General features: G+C 50.5%; 1 long non-coding RNA gene across 1 annotated transcript in view; it reads right to left on the bottom strand.

The window, feature by feature from the left end:
* Positions 1 to 18,527, bottom strand: part of LOC116529368 — a 33,274-nt gene extending 14,747 nt beyond the window's left edge. Inside the window, exon 1 of the long non-coding RNA XR_004259476.1 lies at positions 17,944 to 18,527. This is a non-coding gene — a long non-coding RNA (uncharacterized LOC116529368). The remainder of the gene's footprint in view (positions 1 to 17,943) is intronic.
* Positions 18,528 to 19,863: the final 1,336 nt, after the last annotated feature.

Here is a 19,863-nt window from a genome sequence, read left to right as displayed (position 1 = left end):
CAGGATTCGAACCTCTTGGCACAGTGCAGATCACAGAGGCGCCACTCTATACACTTCCGCTGTTATTATCACTGTCAACACTATTATTACTTCATGCAGTCCTGTGAGGCAAACACATTCTCTGGAGCACCAGGCCACCAGCCATGTAACAAGGGTGCCAACTCACAAGATCCCGTGAAAGTATTAGAAACACTCACCTCCAGCCCAACTGAAATATGGGATACTGTGGCCCAGGGCTCCAGAGCGGGCTAGCAGCAGAGCTAGACCAGAAGCCTGATCTCCTGCCTCTTGAGCCAGAATTCTTCCCCAACTAGCTGCCTCTCCTAGAAGTCAAGTTCAAACACCAGCCCTTAAGCATGAGAGTCTCAGAGTACACAGAGAGCAGAGCTTGGCTATATATAAGAATCTTTATTGTTTGTTCTCGCTGTTAACTTCCCCTTTGAATCCCCCTAGGTACCTTCAGAGGGTGCTTCTCCCTCCCACTTCCAGCCAAGGCTTGTCTGTCTCTCCGCTGCTGTTTCCCCACTCACTTTCTCTCTCCATCCCTGGGGAGGCCTTTCTCTGACCTTCCCTGGCAGACCCAGAGGGCAATTGCCGGCTTGCCTTTTCACTGCTCAGCTAAAAAGCCAAATTCCTGTCCTCCTGGGGCTCTACTGGATGTTTTGTTGTTCTTAGCCTCAAGGGTCTGCACTGGGGAAGACACCACAATCTCTCCCTTCTCACTGGCCCCCTCTCCTTAAACACGCCCAGTTCCTCCCATCCTAAAAACCAACCAACAAACAAATCAATCCTTTTCTATCCCCTTCAACTGAACTCGGCCCCATTCCTTTCCTCCTCCTTCAGCCCCAGTTCCTGGCAGTAACCTGTTATCTCCAAGTCCATCTCCTGGGCTTCAACCTCCCACGAGGCTGTCTCTGCCTGCCTCCGCCCCCGCCCCACCTTCCACCCAACCCACTCCTGCTCAAGGCCCCAGGGACCTCCATTTTGCTAAATGCAGCCTGCACTTTGCAGTTGTCAACTTGCCTGGGTTTTCGGCATCCTCACTCCTGCAGACCGCACCCTCCAAAGGCCTTCCTGATTCCCGGACTTGATTGACGCCCACTGTTCTACCACCAACTTCTCGGTGTCCTTGGCAGCTCCTCCTTACAATAGTCATTGATGTCCTGTCCTGGGCCCTCTTCTCTTCCCATGTTCTCTCCCTCGCCTCCCCAGTGGCTGAATTTTATCTCTAGCTCATGATTCCTACATCATCCCACACCCACCTCCTGAGCCCCAGGCCTGGGCACCCAACTTGCCAGCATTCACCTCAGGCACCTCAAACCAAGTATGGCTAGAACCATCTCATGATTCTATCTCTCAAGACCCCCTCCCTCCTGAACCCACATCCCTGTAGATAGCCCCACCATCCACCCCTTCTTCTTTCCCACCCGCCTTCCCAGCCAATCACCAAGTCCTGCTGAATCCATCTTCCAAGCAGCTGCCTGTATGAGCACCCACCTGCTTCTGACTCCATCACCGTGACCTAAGCCAGGCTCTCCAGCTGCTCCTGGGAGTCTGCAGCAGCTGCCTAACTGATCTCTCAAAGCCAGACTTACCCCTCATTCCTTTCTCCTTACAGCTTCCAGGAATCTTTCTAGAACACAGATCTTTTGGTCATTTTCCTGCTTAGAACTCTTCACCGTCTCCCATCTTCTCCAGTCAAACTCCCAAGTCTTCGGCATCTCCCTCCCCTGGCTCTCTGCCTCCCAGCCTCCCTGGCCTTTTTGCTTTGCTTTCAGTGCCTCCTTTCCTTGCTGCCTCTAAGGCTTTCCACTTGCTGTTTCCTCTGCCTGGAATGCTTTTCCTTCCCCCTCTCCCCGTCCCCAAGAGATCCAGCCTAGAGTTGCTTCTGCACTTCCTCCCAGCCCGCACTCCCCTGGGGCCCCTGGGCTTTCCATCAGCTGCCAGGTTGTTTGCAGTCAGCCATGGGTGCCTGAGGCTGCTTGACTCATGTCTGTCTCGGCTCCTGGACTGCAAATTCCATGAAGGCCAGGGGCCATGTGAGTCTTCCTCACTCTACAGCCACACTGTGCCTGGCTTATAGCACCCCAGAGCCCCAGCTGACCAGGCTTCCCCTGTTCACACAGCCTGTGCTGACACCCAGGAGCAGACTCTCAGTGTGGAATTTAAGGGCCTCATGATCGGACCCCACCCACCTTTCCAGTGCTCCCTGGTCCTAACCCTTTCTACATGCCTCCCCCGATCCAGACTGGGGACCTCCCCCTCCTCACCTTTGCTCCCTCCACTTCCCTTCCCCTGTCTTTCTTGGCTGTTAGTTATCCAACATAAGCCAGCCCAAGCCCCTATCCTGCTGAACACCTCCATTCCTGACCACACAGCCATATTCCCCTGAATTGGTAGAGCACCCACCCACCATCCCTTCAAGAATCCTCCACTTTCTCCAGGAGGAAGTCACAAAGCACCTGGGGCCCTTCCTCATCCAGCCCCACTTCCTCTCTCAGCACCCCACTACCCACACAATCAACGCCCGTCTCCTCTGACAATGCCCCGTCCCCAAACATGCCCTTTGCTTCATACACTCCCTGCACTTCATACTCTCCCTCCAGACACTCCCTGCATGGATGGCTCTGGCCCTCGTCTCTCTGTGACAAACTCCTCCTTGAGACCAGCCTGAATATCCTCTCTTCTAATTGCCTTCCTTGGTTCCCTAGGGCTGAGGTCTGCCCTCTCCAGAGCCAGGCACTCAAGGACTTATCCTTCAAAGTCGTGTTTCCTGGGTTCGTATCCTGCCTCCATCTCTTACAAGCTGCAGGATCATAGACAAATTGCCAACCCTTAGCTCGCTCATGCATAAAATGGGAGCAGTAACAGCCCCCACCTCACGGAATTTTATGAGAATTAAATAAGGAAATCCAACTGGATGTAGTGGCTCGTACCTGTAGTCCTAGTTACTTGGGAGGCTAAGGCAGGAGGATCGCTTGAGCCCAGGAGTTTGAGATCAGCCAGGGCAACATAGTGAGACTCCATCTCTATTTTTAAGAACATTAAAAATTAAAAAACCCACAATAAGTATTTAACCATGTGCTTGGGCACCTATTGTGTGCCACTGGGAAACTTCTAAGCTCCTTTCCTCTCTGTGGCCCTGACTGGCTAACAAGCCTGTTCTCCATCTGGCCCTGTGCTAAGAGGGGAGACTCAGTGCCTTCTATCTCTGGGTTTCCCTTGCCCAGCCCTGTCCTGGTACTGAAAAGGCTCAATAAATGCTTATTAAAGAGCCAATAGACCACACACTTGGCGCAAATCATCCCATTGTTCCTTCACTTTCACGTGTATAAATCTTATCTCTCCTCACAGGATTGGAGCTCCAGGATATGGGGGTTGGGGGTGCTAGGGAGGGAGAGCAGAAGGGGTGTCTTCATGTCAGAGCATTCAGATTTGGGAGGGAGCTCTGTGCTCCTACATCCCTCTACCCCCCACAGTGCCCAGCCCAAGGAAGGAGTCAAGGAGGGCTTGTTGACAGACAGGCTCACTGGCTTCACCCCAGAGGAGGCAGATCTCCCCCTTTGAGATATTTTCCTAATTACTCCCTGGGCTCTCCCCTCCACACACACATCTGTGTACTTAGACAAGAGCCTGCTTGACATACTCCACAGGGTCTCTTGGCTGCCGGTTCGGAGCCAGCTTGGCCAGTTTCTTCAGAAACTAAAGCAGAAAGAGAAGAAAGTTTTCTTAAAGCCACAGAGCACAAAACCAGCACAGAGGATGAATTCATGCTCATCAGCAAAACACCAGCCCTAGACTAGCACTGACTGATCTCCACAGTGTCTGGACGGGGCACGATGGCACGGCAGAAGAGTTAAGCATGCTGGGCTCTGCACTTGGAGAGCCTCCGATTGGAATCCAGGCTTTGCCACCAAGGAGCTGGGTGACCTTGGCCAACTGACTTAGCCTTTCTAAGCTGCAGTTTCCCTGTCAATAAAGTGGGAATAACATTTGTACCAGCTCAGGAGGATTTAATTAGATAAGTGCTCTAAAGGTTGGTCATTGCTATTTTGCCACTGAATGTCAGAGCCAGAAGGAACTTCAGAGGTCCTCTGGGAGGGAAGCCACTGTGGCCACAGTGAAGGTGGCCTGACCTGGATAAGCCATAGAGCAAATTGGGTCCTTTCCTTCTACCCCTTGTCACCAACGACATTTTTCAGAGAACCAAGAGGTGTTTGCTCCTTCATCCCCTGGACTCAGAGGTCACCTGCCTTGATTTGAAAAGCTCAAATTTGAAGGTATTGAAGGGGAAAGGGCAGAGGCATCCATGCCAACATAGGGCCTGTTGTCAGTAGGCCATTTGTTCATGATGAGCCCCCTCCAGCTGAAGGTGGCACTGCCCGTCAGTGGTGCCATGGCAGGGCAGATCACAGTCTCCACTTGCAGTTCATCCAAGTGCTGTGAACACAGCTCGGACCTTGCAGGGATGAGGACTTTGGAGCCAGGTAAGCAGAGCACTGCCTGTTCACCTTCTCCAGCTGGGCTCAGCTCTCTGGCCTCTGCTCAGCCTGGCCCAGGGTTGCCACCTGCCCACCTGTCTGCCAGATGGAGCACCTGCTCTACTCTTTCCCTTCTACCCAGTCCAGATGCATCTTGCCCGCTGACTTTCCCTCTCCCAGACGCTGGGACAGACCTGGTGGTGCCATCTGGAGGGGTCAGGGTGAGCACGGTGGTGGGGGCATAGTGGGGAAAGGCCTTTTAACTGAAGCCTGATGAAGTATGTGTTTGTTTGTGTGTTTGTTTGAGACAGGGTCTCACTCTGTTGCCCAGGCTGGACTGTGGTGGTGCAATCTCAGCTCACTGCAACCTCCACCTTGCCTGGGGAAGCATTAAAGAGCCTGTTATATCCTCCCGCCAGGGAGGAAGTTGCATTGAATCAAGAAAGCAGATGCCAAGCAGTCTTTGAGCAAGGCACCTAAGATGGGTTTTCAGTGCTGAAGGGGAACCCAAACTCCATCCAGAGAATAGCAACAGAAGCACCTATCATACATTAAGTAGCCACTCTTCCTGGCACAAATTATGCATCATTCCTTTTAATCCTCACAACAGCTTCTTTGCAGGGTGGTTTGCGAGGATGAAAGAAGAAGGTGCTTTTATACCAGAGTGCCTGGAAAAGAAGAGTTTAATTTGGGGCTGGCAAGTGGTGAGAGGAGCTGCCAGCTATTTCTCTGTTGAAGTATAAGCAGAAGTGCCTCTCAGAACAAACCTTCCTTGTTCAGGGAAGTGTCATTTGACCAGTGTGGAGAAAGCATGTCCCTCTTAGCTCTCCAGATACAGAGCCAGGAGGGAGGCCCCTGTGGTTCTGGGGAAGGGTGTGACAGGACTTAACGGTGGCCTCAAAAAGGCTTCTCCCAGTCCCCTTTTGTTTGCAGAGCTGGTCTCTGAGGTATTGGTGGGCAAGTCTGCATAGCAACCAAAAATCCTCCATGTTCAGTGTTCTCCCCTACAAGTTGAGATAATCCATTATCCAGAGAAGACACTAAGTATCCTCCCACCCTCCATGAGTGGAGGGAGGATCTGAAATGATGCACTGGCACAGCTCAGGGGCTGGGATGTTAGTAGAGGGCTGGTTTTGGTTTTCCATATGGCTGAAGCTAGAAGCCCTTCTTGGCCTGGAACAGTAGTTTGCTTTGGGGGCCAGTCATCAAGGGTGCAGATGTGAGTCTAAGGAAGCTGTAACCTTGGAGCCAACCTGTAGAGATCACAGGAGCACGGGCTCCACTGCAACAGAAGACAAGGGTCCACAAAGCTGTGCAGAACATGTCTTCGACAGCGACCCCATGTGGCAGCAACAGAAGCAGGAACACTGATAGGCTGATGAGAACTAGAATTTTTCAAGTCTCAGCACTAGGAGCAGGAGTGTCTCCTTTGGTCAGAGAAATCTGGATTCATTCAGACAAGGGCAGGCAATGGCTTCGATCAGGAGATATAGGACATCCCTTAAATGTGCAAGTAGGTTTTCAAGCAATTACCCAGAAATGTTTAAGATGTATGTAAACAATACTCCCAAGCTAGTGAAGTGGGTGATTCTGGTTACACTTGCAGAGCACTTGATCATCTCATTGGCTCTTCCCAACTGCCTTTCAAGTAGGCATGATTACTCTTATTAAATATATAAGGAAATTGAGGTGCCAAGAAGTCAAAAAGCACTTGCAAGTCTGCACAGCTGATATACGTCAGATCTGAGATTGGAATTTTCTCCTTTCAATGGTCTACAGGTAAGAGCAGCAACCTGAGGTCAAGCAATCTTGGCTTTCCCAGATGCTAACCTGCCAGCCCGTGCTGCATTGCAGAGCTCTGTGAGGAGGTCAGCGAGCCCCAGTAGGCCAGGGGGCCTTTCCAGTGGGGACAGAAGAGGAAGAAAGAGAGCAGGTTCCTCTGAGGGGAAAGTTAAGTTGACAAATGGGAAGTGAGGGAGATGCCACCCCAGCCATTTCCTGCCTCAGAGTTTTACAGGTGTTGTGCCATTGCCTGGGACCCTCATCCCCTGCTCTTCTTATAAAGGCTCTTAGCCTTCAAATTCCAGCTCAAGTGTCCCTCCCTTAGGGAGGCTTCTGAGCCACAGAATCTATAGTGGGTTTCATCCAATTATTTTCTATACATCAGGACAATGTTTCTTTCTTCCTTGAAATTTATCACAATTTGTGATCATTTGTATTCACATTTTTAAAATTCGCTTTGGCCTGCCTCTCTGAGAAGAATACGTGCCCTATGGGGCAAGCACATGATTTTTTTGTTCCCAAGCACACTATCTTTTTTGCTCACCCCACGGTGCTCAGCACATAGTGGGGACCCAGAAAACATTTGTGAGTGAATGATTTAATCACTGAATAACAGAAACTTGAAACAAATGTCCGCCTTGGGCAAGGTGCAGTGGCTCACGCCTGTAATCCCAACATTCTAGGAGACTGAAATGGGTAAACTGCTTGAGCCCAGGAGTTTGAGACCAGTCTGGGCAACAAAGTGAGACTCCGTTTCTACAAAAAATACAAAACTTAGCCAGGCGTAATAGTGTGAACCTGTAGCCCCAGAGACTGAGGTGGGAAGACTGATTGAGCCTGGGTGATGGAGGCTGCAGTGAGCCATGATCATGCCACTGTACTCCAACCGGGGTGACAGAATAAGACCCCATATTTTAAAAAATGTCCTCCTTGGATACAGTGAAAGATATGGAGATGGTCACAAGGGGAACTGGAAGATTCAGGGAAGACACAGGCTCTGTCTCTGAATTCCAAAGGGTAGTCCTAGAGCAAAAGTTGCTGAAAGAGGAGTCACTTAACAAAAGCAGGCTTATCCATGCTTTGGAGAAACTGGGCCCCATGAAAGGCAATGAGTTCCCTGAACCTGTGGGTACAAAGAGACCCTGACCACCCCCTGGGCAGGCTCAAACAGGACTCCAGCAACAGAGAGAGGACACCTGTCAGACCTGGTTATAGCTGCTCAGGAACTCAGAACAGGGATCTGAGGGGGCTCCAAGGAGGAGCAAAGCAGCAGGGTTTCCTGGGGGATTATCAGGAGCAGGGATCTTTGGGCAGAGACACGGGTCTGTCTGCCAAAACTTGCTCATTGCAGTTTCCTGGCTTACTGGCCAGGTAATTGCAAACAAAATAGACTAGGGCCTGGGCAGCAACCACCACCCTTTGCATAGTAGGGTGGGGGGGCCAGGGTGGGGCACGCAGAAGCAGGTACCAGAGCCCTGAGTCACGGAGGGAACTGGTCCCACTAGCACTGCTGAGACTCTGGGGCTCCCTCCACCTTTCTGGGTGATGGTGGGCAAGGAATCAGGCTTCCCTTGTGTGGAATGAGACCTGCGGTCCACCCACACTGCCCTTGGCCAGCACCGGGGGGCAGGAGTCATCAACACTGCCTTCGGGGGGCACCAATACAGGTGGAGGGAGAAGCTTGGCACGGCTGCTTCTGGGGAGGCCAGGGAGGGTCCATGTTCTGAGCCCTTTCTCTGTCCGGGTTCACCAGCTGGAGGGAATCAGAAAGTAGCAAAGAAGGGCCTAGCCCGAGTCACTGTACTGGTAGCCAGTGGCACCTTGACTCTGATGTGGGCATCAGTTTCCTGGAGTAGGCATGTGTTTATGTGAGTTTATATATCTGTGTGTGTATATGCATGTGCATCACATATTTGTGTGTTTGTCTATGTTAATCTCTACACTTATTTTTGTGTGCATATGTTTCTAATTAATTACAATTTATACGTTCCTGCACATGTGTGTTTGTCCTTGTGTGTGTGTGTGTGTTTCTGGGCATACATGGAAATACAACTGATTGCATGAGTTATATACATTCAGTTATTCCACAAATATTTATTTATTTATTTATATTTTGAGATGGAGTCTCACTCTATTGCCCAGGCTGAAGTGCAGTGGCACAATCTTGGCTCACTGCAACCGCCGCTTCCCAGGTTCAAGCGATTCTCCTGCCTTGCCCTCCCAAGTAGCTGGGATTACAGGGGTGTGCCACCACACCTGGCTAATTTGTTTATTTTTAGTAGAGATGGAGTTTCACCATGTTGGTCAGGCTGGTCTCAAACTCCTGACCTTAGGAGATCTGCCCTCCTTGGCCTCCCAAAGTTCTGGGATTACAGGTGTGAGTCACTGCACCCAGCCTACACAAATATTTATGGAGTGCCCACTGTGTGCCACATATTGTCCTAGGTGCTGGGAATATGAAGATAAATAAGAAATTCAAGATTTCTTTCCCCATGCAATTTACATGTAGTATAAGAGACAGGCAATAAATGAGCAAACATATAAATGAATAAATAATCTCAGGGATCACTGCCATGAAGGTGGGGGAAGCAGGGTAATCAGAAAGAATGGCGTGGTACAGGCTACTTTATATAAAGAGGTCAGGAAAGACTACTCAGAAATGCAGAATCTCAGGCCTCAACTGAGGCCTCTTGATTCAGAATCTGCATTTTAACACGATCTCCCAGATGACTGGCATGCACATGAGAAATTAAGAAGCACTAGGTTAAAATATGTTAACATAGACGTGACAAGGTAGGAAAAAGAAAATGAAGGAAAATTCTACATCTCCTTCTGCTACTGGTCATGACATAATAGTTGGCATTTATTAATTTCCTGTTTCCCAGGCAGGGTCCTTTACCTGGCAAGATCACCTTAACAGTCATACCTATGGATCTGAGAGCGGGCAGGGCATGCCCACCCAGAACTAGAAAGATCTTCAGTTACTTTTAGACTACAGCAGTTTCCATACTGTTAGTCCCTGCTCTCACTAAGTACAGAAGTAGGGGAAAGCTGATTTCCTCTTGAGAGGCAAAGTGGTCATAACTCTTCTCTGCTTGTTTACCCAGCAACTTAAGGAGGTTTTTTTGGTTGCTTTTTTTTTTTTTTTTTTTTTTTTGAGATGGAGTTTCGCTCCTGTTGCCCAGGCTAGAGTGCAATGGCACAATCTTGGTTCACTGCAACCTCTACCTCCAGGGTTCAAGTGAGTCTCCTGCCTCAGCCTCCCAAGTAGCATGCACCACCACACCCGGCCAATTTTGTGTTTTTAGTAGAGATGGGGTTTCTCCATGTTGGTCAGGCGGGTCTTGAACTCCCAACCGCAGGTGATCCGCCCACCTCAGCCTTCCAAAATGCTGAGATTACAGGCGTGAGCCACTGCGCCTGGCTCATAAGGAGTTTTAAATGACCAGCTGGCATTCTCAGCTTCCAATTCAGTGGAAGCTGAATTGGAATTCAGTTTACATCCCCTGGTAGAAACGCTCCTTCCTTGGGTGCTAGCCCTTCTAAGTTTCAAGTTTCAGGAGTTATTGGGTGGAATTGTGAGAGACACCACCCTGCTTCTGCTTCTTGACCCCCGGCCATGGATCTGGCTTTGTTAACAGTGTCTACGGCATCCTGTGAAATGGCACCACTGCAGTTTCACAGTGGTTTTTATTCTTCCATCTGCTTCTAGAATTGGTTCATCATTAGGTCACTTTGTAATTCTATTGGTCCAGCTGTTTCTGGGCCATGGGGCACCTGGTATGACCAATGGATCTAATTGGCTTCAGTCCACTGACGTACTTTTCTCTGTGTAAAATGAATTTCTTGGCCCAAAGCAATGTTGTCGGGGCCACCATGACAGTGGAGAAGGAATGTGGTGAGTATGCAGACGGTGTTGCTGGAAGAATTATGGAGTATGGCGGGCAGGGAAAGCAAATCCAAATCCAGAATAAGTGGCTATGCCAGTGAGGACAGATTCCAGTTCCCTTCCAGGAAGAAAGGAGTCTGTCTGATGTCATCCATCCACCACCAGGTGACGTCCTTGGCCAATCTGTTTACTGAGCCCATTGAGCAAATACTGGGGTGCCTGGGGAAAGAGGCTAATTAGTATCCACAGAGCAGGTCACATCTTATCCATCTGTTTATTAAGATCCTTGCAGGGTCGTTAGGAGCATCTGATGAATGCTCCCACAGGATGCAAGTATGTGTATGATGCGGGGTCCATTCTAAGAGTCCAATATCATGGCTCTTCCAAGCTTCCTTTTTACCAGTCCTTCAGTCCTTCTCTTCCAAGACCCTGTTCATGTGTCCAAATCAGCCAAATCATTAGCCACTTACCATGAATCACTGCAGAACTTAGGCCTTCTGCTCTTCGAGATCAAGACAATAAAATATACCACTCGACATACTACCCAGTGTGATGATTTCCCTACTCTGTCCTTCAAGGATATTTTAAATGGGGTTGTAATATCACAATGTCTCACTTCCAGCTGGTGCCAGCATACCATGCAGAGTCATTTGTAAACCAGGCTCAGATTTTCTCTTCAATAAGTTGGCTATAGGGCATTTCTATGAGCATAAACGTAGGCTGAGAAAGCCATAGCATGCTGGAAGAGTCAGCCACTTGCTCATGCAATGTACCTGTGCATTCAGGATGTGCCTGGGCCAGACCCATTTATACCATCTCCACTTGATAGAGGGGGCATTGTTGGGCATGCTCAGTTTAATGGCTAGGTTGGTGAGACAACATGGTGGGTAGCTCGGATTAAATGGTTACCTCGTTGTCCACGGTCAGGTGTTTAGCCTCTGACAGTGCCAAGGGGCAAGCCAGGAACTGTTTCTCAAAAGGTAAATAGTTACTTTCCAAAGAAAGCATGGTCTTGCTCCAGAAATGAAGGGCCTTTACTGCGGTTCCCCTATCTTGCCTTGCCAAAGGCTCTGTGGAACATTGCAGTCTGCTGCAGACTCTTCAAGCACCATTGAATCTAATAGATCATAAGGACTTGGCTCAGAGTCTAAGCCAGCTCTGATCCCATTCAAAGCAAGAAACTTTTGATCGCTCAGGAAATAGTGTGAAGCAGTAGACAAAAATGTGGTATACACTGCCTCTAAAATCTAGAATAGCCCACCCAGTGATGTGCCTCTCTTTTAGTGGTCAGGGATGCAAAATTCAATAACCTTCATTCATTCAATCCTCATTTTTAAGGGAATATTCTGAATTCCCTAAGACACGATGTCCCCAGACGTGACTGAGACCCCTGTATTTTCACAGGCTGTTCCTCCCTCATTCTGGAGAACAATTGTATTTCAAGGTACCTGCTGTTTTATGATCTCTAGGACCTATCAGCATGACATCACCAATGTACTGGACCAGTGTGATGCCTATGAAACGATGAAATGATCGTGGTCCCCATGAACTAACTTTGGCATAGAGCTGGAGAGTTGGCTCAGCCCTGAGGCAAGATGGAAGGTGTACTCCTGCATGTCCCTGTCATGAGAAAGCAAAGTACTTCTGATGTTCTCCGATGATCAGGATACAGGAGGGAAAATAGTTTCTGGGTGTCAAATCCACATTAATTTGTTCCAATCATGAGACCGCATTTGGAACATTGTGGAACTATAATTGGAATCGCCGCCTGATTAATTAGAATCATCCATTTTCATTTTTCAAGACTCATCCAATTTACACACCGGCCAAACTAGAAAGTTAACTGGAAGCACAACCCCCGCATCTTTGTTTGACAGTCGTGTTCATCTTTGTGCTTCTGCTTAATATGCATTAATGCTCTTGACTTACTATTTCGATGTGATATGGGAAACTATAGTGCCTTTCCCTTGCCCTGTCCTTGCTCTAAGGGTCACGGAACCATTGCAGTAAATCTGCCAATCCGGAGAGTATCTATTCTAACTCTGTGCTGAGAACCTGGGGAAGTACCCACTGAGAGTACTGCTGTCTGCATGAAGCAGACTCAGATCAACATTCCGTTCAGCACCTGATCCCTATAAAGCCCCACTCTCATTGGTGAATCTCCGGGTCATCTGGGTCTTTAGAAATTAGCATTAATTCAGCCGGTGTGGGGGCTCACGCATGTAATCCTAGCACTTTGGGAGGCTGGGATTAAAATATTAAAAATAGAACAATTAGCTGGGCGTGGTGGCGCTGACCTGTAATCCCAACTACTTGGGAGGCTGAGGCAGGAGAATGGCTTGAACCAGGAGGCCGGGGTTGTGGTGAGCTGAGATCACACCACTGCACTCCAGCCTGAGCAACAAGAGCGAAATTCTGTCTCAAAAAAAAAAAAAAAAAAAGGAAAGAAAGAAATTAGCATTAATTCAGGGTTAATGTCTAATAATTTTCAAGAGACCTAAGATCTTTGCCAGTACACTGTTATCCTGAAATATGGCCATAGGTCCTCTTGGAGAGGGACAAGAGAAGCTTGAAGGAATTAAATTATATTATTAGATAGTGTTTCCTCAAGGGTGACCACTCCATTCAGGAGACTTGGGTTCTGAATTTTTTTTCACACAGGCTGGAGTGAGTGGCTCAATCATAGCTCACTGTAGCCTCAACCTTTTGGGCTCAGGCAATCCTCCTGCCTCAGCCTCCTAAGTCGCTAGGACTACAAGCAAGTGCCATGATACCAGCTAATTTTTATAATTTTATTTTTTTGTAGAGATGGGGTCTCCCTCATTGCCCAGGCTGCTCTCGACCTCCTGGGTTCAAACAATCCTCCTACTTTGGCCTCCCAAAGTGTTGGGATTACAGGTGTGATCCACCGTGCCCAGCCTGGTACTGCATATTGATTGGGGTGAGAGTCTGAACATTTTTTATTGTAATGGCTCAAGTTATTTTCCATTGATAAAAGGGATTTATTTAACAATGGCAACTACCACCAGCATGCCTTACCCACAGAGAACAGCCTTTGGGTGGGGGATTTAAAGAGGTTGGCAGTCCCCTCCTCAATGATAATGTACAAGGTCTTGGACAAGGTAGTAACTTCTGGGATCTCTTAAGGATCAAGGTTCGGGATAGGAGGACAGCTTTCCCCTGATTTTCTTACATCAAGAAATCTCTCCCAGCTTCTCAAAACAGAGTATTGAATCCAGAGTTCAGACAGGCTCATTGACTTCAGGAAACTAAGGCTACCGGTGCCATAGAACAGAATTAAGGGCAGAAGGAATTCAAGAACTTGAGTTGAAATGTCTGTTTTTAATGGCACCAGACAGCTTAAAGAAGGAAATAGTGATGAAAACGTCCCAGATCCTTACCTCAAGGCATGGACCAAAACCTGGGAACTTTCTATGGTTTTTCCCCTTGCAAATGAACACCCTGAGGCAAGCAGTCTTCAGCCTGAGCGGAGACAGTCCCTTTAAGAGGGGAGAAGGGCCAGCTTGGCCAGTATGGGGACTCTGTGGGACTTGAGTCTGGGTCTCTGAGTGCACCGTCCTGTCACTGCTCCCCACCCTTCCTGCTCACCTGGGCCTCACCTCCCACCCTCCATCCAGCCACACATGCAATTCACGGGCTATGTTCAGTCCCAACTTTGCTCGTGCTGCTCCTCCCATCTGGAATGCCTTTCTCCTCCACCTCACTCAATTCCGATTCTCAGTTCTCACCTCTTCTGGATTAATTCCTGACATCAAATCTAAAATAGTATTCCTTCTGATACACCATCCACATGTGATATGATCAGAATTTCGCCAAGATAAGTTAGTAAAGTCTTGTAATTCTGTTGGTAAGTAAACTTTTTCCTCCAAAGTTTGACTTTATAATTGGTCACCAGGAACTTGCTGGAATCTGATCTAGTCACAAGCCTGCAGGCACAAGGAGGAGTGCTGTTTTCCTTCCTTGCAAATGAACACCCTTAGGCAAGGAGTCTTCAGCCTGAGCAGGGACAACCCCTTTAAGAGGGGAGAAGGGCAGTCTTGGCCAACATGGGACACTCTGGAAGGCTTGGAAGTCTAGGTCACCGAGTGCACCATCCTGCCTGCCTTTATTCTGATGCTTAATTCTCACCTCTTCTGGATTAGAACCCTGCAAAGGTTGAGAATTCAACTAATATTGTAACTCAGCAACCCACCAGATCAAAGCAGGCATCTGGGGGTTTGGTTGTGTGAGCCCTGCCTTGATAAGAGATGAGATTCTTTTTCCAGACCATAGAAAGCTCCCGAGTTTGGGTCCATGCCTTGGGCTAAGGCTCTAGGGATTTTACATCACTCTTTTATTTCTTTAAACTGTCTGGTGCCATTAAAAACAGACATTCCAACTCATAGTGCTTGAACTCCTTCTGCCCTTAATTCTGTTCTATGGTACTGGTGGCCTTTAAAGTCTTGCCTTTGATGGCCACTTCATTTTAGGTGACCACAGGGGGCAAACCTTACCCCAGGACTCAAAGCACCTGCCCCACACACTTGGCTGGTCTCACCCACCCATCTCTCCCCACTGCTTGGATGCTGGGCCTGCTGTAAGCTGATTGTTCAGGGTGAAACCCCTGCTTCCCACCCCATATGCCCACTGTTTCAGGGACCCAGGCTCTTTCTGGCAGCAAAAGTTCGCCCATCCCAATCTTAGCCTGCTCATCCAGCCTGCAGCATCCTGCTTGTGAACTGCAGCCTCCCAACCCATCTGTCAGCCAGGATGCCAGCACCCACCCCAGCCTCACCCCCAGGAGCCAGAGCTCCAAACCTGGCCCAAAGAGGCACCAAGAAACCAATCTTGGCAGCCTTTTAACCCAAAACCCCAGAGGAGCCAGCTCTAGGGGACAGTGTGTGGGGCTGAGGGTGGCAGGGACGGCACAGGGCAGGAGATGGCAAAGCCAGACACAAGATTCCAGACTAGATAAGCTGCTGGGAACGGGGAGGGGGCCCGGGTGCAGCATTCCTGGGCAGTGATGCCATCTCCCCAGCATAGAGGGCGGCAGGCAGGAGCCTCTTGTTCCCCCGGAGGACTCGTCCTCGCCGCTATCTGATGAGGGAGCTGTCGGTTACAGGAAGACAAGACTATTAACAGGACAACTCTGGAGAGCCAGAAATTAACCCACCATGCCACAGGTGGGAGGTGCTGGGCGGGGTGGATAATTGTGGGGCCTTGCAATTAAGGCATCTTCAGAGATGGCACTGGGATCCTAGTCAGCTGGGGACCCCAGAGGACTTTGGGAAGGGGAGTTCAATCCCTGCTCCCTACCCTTCATGCCTACCACCCTCCATCCAGCCACACATGCAATTCACAGGCTATGTTCATTCCCGCCTTTGCTCATGCTGTTCCTCCCATCTGGAATGCCTTTCCTCCTCCACCTCACTCAGGCCTGCCCTTATTTCAAGACCTTGCACAGGCCCTGTCTTATTCAAGAAATTTTCCTAGACCAATCTTATGGGAAGAGGTTGCTCTGAGCTTGCACAATACAGCCCCTTTATCTACTTCGTAATTTATTTTTGAGACACAGTCTCACTCTGTCACCCAAACAGGAGTGTAGTGGCGTGAACTTGGCTCATTGCAACCTCTGCCTTCTGGGTTCAAGCAATTCTCCTTCCTCATCCTCCCAAGTAGCTGGGACTACAGGCATGTGCCGCCAAGCCCAACTAATTTTTGTATTTTTAGTAGAGACAGGGTTTCACCACATTGGCCAGGCTGGTCTCAAACTCCTGACCTTGGGATCTGCCCACCTCAGCCTCCCAAAGTGCTGAGATTACAGGCATGAGCCACCACACCCAGCCCAGCCCCTTTATATTACGGTGAGAACACAAGACTCAAAGAGGGGCAGTGATTTGCCCAGAGTCACACAGCAGAACCAGGGCTAGAACACAAGACTCCTGAATCCCAGACTAAGATTCTTTCCACCACACCATGAACTCTCCAACCAACAATCAGCTTGAACGTCTTGTGCAAAACTCAGGACATAGAATGAAAGCCCCCAGTGGTTCAAGGAGGATATGATCATATTCATCAAGCATCTGTTTCATTCCACATTCTCTGCAGGGATTGGAGCTGCCAAGGCAAGCAGGCACAGAAGCAACCCTGTTCTCGGGGAGCTTGCTGTCTACCGGGCAGAGAAGACTCTGCCACGGGGTCATCCAAAGATTTGTTCAATAGTAACCAAGAAAGGGCTCAAAGAAGAGGCCCAGACTGCCGGGAGCTTGCATCAGAGGCATTTCACCCGCTGGGGCTCAGGACAAGCCTCTCTAGAGATGCTGTGCGTGGGCTGAGATTTGGAGAGTGAGTAGGTGGCAACCAGGCAATGAGGTGGGATGGGAAAAGAACATTCCAGACAGAGGGAAAGGCCAGCAAAGGAAGTCCAGGATGGCTGGAGCTCTGAGTGAGGTGAAGGCAGCCTGAATTCTAAGAGGGAGGTCACTGGGCCCAGGTGATGCTGGACCTCCAGCAGAGACATCTGTTCTTCATCCTAGAAGCACTGAGAAGCCCCTGCAGGATTTTCAGCAAGGAAACCACGTGAGCCTGGTAAGAGTCTAGCTGCAGCACGGGGAAAGGGCTGGAAAGGAGCTAGGTGAATGTGGGAACTGCCAGCAGGCTGCTGCACCAGTCCAGTGGGCAGTGAAGGAAGGAGGCAGCAGGAGTGTGTAAAGATGGAATCTTCTGCGGCTGTGGGTCTGGAGACTGGGGGAGTTGAGGGAGAGAAAGGAATCAAGGAAACCCCACTTGGATTTCTGGCCTGTGCAGCGAGTGGAGGGTGGGCAGCTCCTGGGCTGGGGGAAGGAGCTGAGAGTGAGATAAGCTGAGTTAGAGCTGCCTTTGAGCTACTGCAGCTCAGAGCTAGGGACCAAGAGGTGAAGGGCAAGTGCAGATGCAACCCAGACTGTGGGGCTGTGGGCACGAGGCACCTGCTCTGAGCTGTACCTTCTCATGGAGCTCCTTTAACAGGACAAGGGTCCTTGCTCCATTTTCCAGAAGAGGAAAATGAGGCCCAGACAGTGGAAAACAGTTTTCCAGGAGTTTCTATGATAAGAACTTGGTGAAATCAAGATTGGAACTAGATCTGCCTCCCCACAACCCCACCTACATTTCCCACCTGAAGCTGCCCTTAAGATGCCTCCATGGCCTGAGCTTGACCCAGAGAAATAGGGCCAGAAGCTCATGACACAGATGGCACTGCAGGCAGCTCATTAGCATAGGCACTCAGAGGGAACACTCCCTTCAGGGAAGGAAAGGCAAGGAAGACAGCCTGGAGGTGAGTGGGGTCCCTGTCCCTGTAGTCAAGGCCATTGACCACTCCCCAACCTTTCTGTCCATCGCACAAACATGTATGCACTGATGCCAGCTTTGTACTGAGCCCTCTGCTGGTCCCTTCACACCCAAGAGGGGTGCACTGCCCCCATTACACAGTTGAGGAAACCAAGGCTCAGAGAGAAGACGGTCACAAAGTGAGTTAGTGCAGAAAAGGGCCCAGGAGTTTCTGGCCCCAGAATCCCAGTTCACCCTCTCCAAGAGCTGGAAGGGGTTCAGTGAGCAGCTGGTGGAGGAGCCAATGAGGGACCCTGGGCTGCAGCGGGCCTGGAGCCCAGGGAGTGCAAAAGGACTGGAGGGAGGTGGCTGGCATCGGAGAGCCTCACAGCCAGCTGAGGATCCACGATAACATGTCTCTGCCTCATCCCTGCACACTCAGGCCCAAGGCAGCATCCCGACCCAGAGCCGTCCCATTCCCACCTGGACTGTTGCATCCAGTTCTCCCCCTGTCAAGCTTCATCTGGGGCATTATGGTCAGGGCTGGACTCTCTGGTGCCTTTATTCAGAAGAGACTTGGACAAAAGGGCCTGAGACAGAGCCGGCAGTGGCCTCATTGGGTGGGGAGAGAGCAGGACTCATGCAGTGGGTGGAAGGGTGCCACTGCTGGGCCCTTAGCCTGGGGAAGACATGCCTGGGAGACAGTGGACCCTGCTCTGTGAATCTCAGGGGCAGAGTGGGAAGGCCCAGCTGTGCAGAATTGGCCAGTGCCCTGCAGAACCTGAGGGATGGCACAGAAGGGGCAGGGCTTGGAGGGCCAGATCTGGAGGGAGAGAAAAGAATTCCAGGGGGGCAGGCAAAAGGCCGGCGCCATCTGGGCCAGCAGGGGGTGCTGCCGCAGCAGAAAATGGCCCCGTGGCCAGCAGGGAGCCTGCCTGGCCTGAGGTGAGTCGGAGGTTACCCAGGCTTCATGAGCCTGGAGCAGGGCATTAAAAAGGCACCCACTCCATAGACCCAGCTACTGAGGCACAGCCCTAGCATGGGAGACCCACAGTGGAGTCATGAATAGGCTGAGTCCACACGAACAGACTGGAGCGTGAATCCTGGTTGCTCCTCTCTGTGTGACTCTGGGTGAGTGACGGTCAGCCCCAGCCATAACACAGTACTGCAGGTAGGGCAGCTCACAGCAGACACTTGTTTCTCCCAGCGGGGGCGGCTGGGCAGCCTGGCGGGGGGCTGTTTCTGGAGTGGGCCCTCCTCCTGGCCTACCCTGTACACTCACATGAAGGGAGAGTTCTGGTCTCTCTTCCTCTTCTTATAAGGCCGCAGTCCTATGGGAGTATAACCTCATTTTACCTTCATTACCTCCTACAGACCCTGTCCCCACACACATTCACGTAGAAGGTCAGAGCTTTAACAGATGAATTTGGGGGCACCAGGAGCATGATTCTGCCCACAGCAGCAAATCCTTTCCTGCAAAGCCTCAGCTTCCACCCCTATGGAGTGACAATGCTCACAGCACTTGCCCTGCAGGGTTGTGAGACATGAACAGGATCGTGCAGCTGAGGCCCGGCCGCTGGCCCAGAGTAAGCGTCCATGAGAAACAGGCAAAGTCCTTCCCAAGGAACCAAGCAGGGGTGGAGGCATCTGGACCAGCTCGGGGGATGTCTGTGTCCTGTGCCACACAGGGCAAGGCAGGGACCCAGCTTATGGCAGAGTGGAGCCTTCAGAGCCGGAGGGGGCTCCAGGGCCGGGAAGGCAGGCAGAGCACCACCGACGGGGCTGGGACCTCGGCCACTTGCCACATTTGCCTCATTTGACCAGCAGACACTTATCAAGCTGCTGACTCATGCCAGGCAGTACCAGGCACAGGGGAGGAGGCATGCTGGTCCTGCCCTCCAGACTGCAGCAGGGGGCGCCTCCTGCTGGTGTAGCTTGGTAGCATCTGTCCCTCATTGACACCACCTAAGTATCCCCTTGTGATATGACCTCTTTCCCTGTCATGAGGAAACTTCCCCTGCTTCAAACTAACCTCATAAGGTTGGTATTGGTGCCCCGCTACTGAAAAAGGAAAGCTCAGAGAGGTTAAGTGACTTACCCGAGATTGCACAGTAGAAACAGGGTTTATCTGGCTCCAGAGCCTGTGTTCTTTCCCGCACACACACTGCCTAGAGTGGATTCATGGTTCCTTCCCTATGATGGGCCCATCTAGGACCAGAGGGAGGCTCTGGAAGAACCTTCCACAGTGAGCACTCAGGGGTCCTGAGGGACCCTGGGAAGCCTTATGTCCTGGGTAATAATTGTGGCTCTGCTGCAAATTGGATGATCTTGGGAAAGTCTCTCGCACCAAGCCTCAGTTTCCCCATCCCTCAGATGGGGCTAGAAGTTCATGAAGCACAGGAC

This window comes from Sapajus apella, unplaced genomic scaffold (assembly GCF_009761245.1).
Source record: "Sapajus apella isolate SASKATOON/1434 unplaced genomic scaffold, GSC_monkey_1.0 scaffold62, whole genome shotgun sequence".
NCBI classification, from domain to species: domain Eukaryota; kingdom Metazoa; phylum Chordata; class Mammalia; order Primates; family Cebidae; genus Sapajus; species Sapajus apella.
The sequence above is the reverse complement of the archived record's forward strand: the minus strand, read 5'-3'. Positions and strand labels throughout refer to the sequence as shown.